General features: G+C 45.9%; 1 pseudogene; it reads left to right on the forward strand.

Annotated features, from left to right (window-relative positions):
• Nucleotides 1-914: 914 nt before the first annotated feature.
• On the forward strand, nucleotides 915-1,599 carry LOC123930518 (annotated as a pseudogene).
• Nucleotides 1,600-2,948: the final 1,349 nt, after the last annotated feature.

The following is a 2,948-nucleotide window of genomic DNA, read 5'->3' on the forward strand; positions in this document are numbered from 1 at the left end:
GTATCTTTTTAGTTATTAAACCGAGGATCAAGAACCAGGCTTCTGAACTGTTGCCTCATAAAGTGTTAATCAAGATTTTCAAAAATAATGAAGCACATTTAATCACATTGCCACTCACAAAGAATATCATAATTAATATGTGGATGAGAGCAAAAAGATTATGTTGTTAATAAATAAGTTATTTTAAATATTGTTTATCTCTCTCTTCTCGTAAGATGTGTGTTTTGTCTATGTCTTATAACAGACACAGTGAGATAATGCCATAGAATACAGCAGACTCGTGGGCAAGGACTTGGATGCAGGTTGTTGGTTGGGGAGGTGGTTTGGGGAAGCGGATGGAAAGCCTTGGGGAGGGAGACAGGGGTACACTAGGGATGGTCTGGCTCACTCCCACAGAGGGTACATGAGGCATCACGTGGAATGTGTTCCAATTGTCCCATTGAGGGAGGGGGAAGTTAGGAAATTTTCCACTGGGACACTTGTCTTTTGGTTGGGAGTTGCCCTTGGGATGTCAACTTCCCACCACTTCTGGGCTCTCCTGAACATTGGCTAAGCCAATCTTGGATATTGGAAATGCATTGGAAGGCATTGAAAAAGCCTTGAGTCTAGCAAGCAGTGAGGAGTCAACACCGTGGCCGGAAGCTCTGACTTGTGTGGGAAGGAGCCACAGTAACTGTCACTGAGCTCAGCCGTGAGCTGAGGAGATGCGGGGTGACCATTTACAGGGTTCGCTAGAAGGTCTGTGTTTGTAAATGTCTGGCTGAAAATGCGCTGACACTGACTGGAGATGACTACCCTGGAGACTGTTCGGAAGGGTGTGATCACCCAGTGACTGGGAATAACCGAATCCAAACTCAGCCCTTGTTATTACCCATGAAAGCATTGCTTCCCTTGGGGCGGTGCCCAGCAGCAAGATGGCGGTGCAGAGTTCCAGGAAGAGGAAGTTTGTGGCCCATGGGGAGCTGGCTGAAGATGGCTACTCCAGACTTGAGGTCTGAGTCACACCAGCCAGGACAGAAATCATTATCTTGGCCCCCACTACACAGAATGCTCTTGGTGAGAAAGGCTAGCGGATCTGGAAACTGACTGCTGTGGTTCAGAAGGGGTTTGGTTTCCCTGACGGTGGGGAGAGCTTTATGCTGAAAAGGTGGCCACGAGAGGTCTGGGGGCTATCACCCAGTCCCAGTCTTTGTGTCACAGGCTCCTTCCTAGGAAGCCTTGCTGTGCAGAGGGCCTGCTCCGGTGAGTTCTGGTGCATCATGGAGAGTAGGGCCAGGGATTGTAAGGTCCTGATGTCTGGGAAACTCCAAGGCCAGAGGGCTAAATCCAGGAAGTGTGAGGATGGCCTGAGGATTCACAGTGGGGACTGTTGACACTGCTGTGGGCCATGTGCTGATCAGACAGGGTGTGCTGGGCATCAAAGCGAAGATCATGCTTCCCTGGGACCCAGGTGCCAAGACTGGCCTCAAGAGGCCCCTGCCTGACCACATGAGCATTGTGGAACCCAAAGATGAGACACTGCCCACCACCCCCAGGTTGGAACAGAAGTGGGGGAAGCCAGAGCCACCTGCCATGCTGCAGCCGGTACTCACAGCATAATAGCATCTCCTTGGCAGCTGGATATGGCATCTGGATATTCCTTTGTAAATATCTTTAATAAAATCTTTGAAAAAGAAAAAGAAAAAAACAGTGAAATTACACCTGCTCGTCCTAGCCACCATCCACCCCTTCTCCCTGGTGTCCAGCCCAGATTATTTTGTGGGTAAATTCAGCTAAATCATTAAGGACCAGACCATAACCATGCTGCCTACTGTCCCAGAGCACAAAAAAATAGACCTACTCTGTTCCTAAAAAGAAAACTTGCTATTGAATTTATGGTCACTCCCTTTGGATTAGTCTTCAAATTTAATGTAATCCCGATCAAACAGGGGAAAGTTGTTTTGTCAGGATTGTTATGCCTTTCTTTTAAAAACTCCTAAAAGGCACCCCTTAATGCCTTTGAATTTCATTTTTAATCTACTTAATTGAGGTACGATCTCCATACCAAAATATATATATAGCATATATATATATATGCTGCATCCACAAAGCAGACACTTTGATGAGGTTGGCGGATGCAAGCACCTCTGGAAACAGCACCATGATTGACTTACAGAGTATTTCCACCACCCCCAGAAGTTTCCTCACGGACCTCTGCAGTCCCCCTCTCTCTCTGCCCCAGCCCCAGCAACCACTGATCTATTTTCTGTCACTGGAGATTAAGTTGCATTTTCTAGATTTTTCCATAAGTGGAAATATGCAGGATGCATTCTATGTGTCTGGTATCTTCCACTCGGCACAATTATCTTGGTATTTATCCACATGGTTTGCTCATGTTTATGACCAAGTACTTTTCCATTGTCCAGATATACCACATTTTGTTCACCAGTTGTTGCATCATTTAGGTTGCTTCCAGGGTTTGACTATTATAATAAACAATGAATATTCGTGCACGAGTCTTTGTGGGTGTACATCAGTTTTCTATTGCTGCTGGAACAAATTACCACAAATGCAGTGCTTAAAACAATAGTCATTTATCACCCCACAATTCTGTATGCCGGAAGTCTGGATACAGCATTGCTCACCAGGATCCTCTGCTTAGGGTTTTATGAGGTTGAAATCAAGGTGTTGGACATCTTTGGCTCTCACCTAGAAGCTCTTTGGGGAGAGTCCAAGTTGATCTGTTTTCTTGCAGCTGTAGGACTAAGGGAATCTCCCAGCCCAGGTCAGTCTTTGGGCTTAGAGACTGACCTCTGATTCTTACTCATGGCCACCTACATCTCAAAGCATCAAAGCACATCAAATCTTTCTTATAGTTGGAATCTCTCTGACTTCTCTTCTCCAGCTGGAGAAAATTCTCTGCTTTCAGGAGCTCATTTGCTTATACTTGGCCTGTACGATACAGAATT

Source organism: Meles meles, chromosome 19, assembly GCF_922984935.1.
Source record: "Meles meles chromosome 19, mMelMel3.1 paternal haplotype, whole genome shotgun sequence".
NCBI classification, from domain to species: Eukaryota; Metazoa; Chordata; class Mammalia; order Carnivora; family Mustelidae; genus Meles; species Meles meles.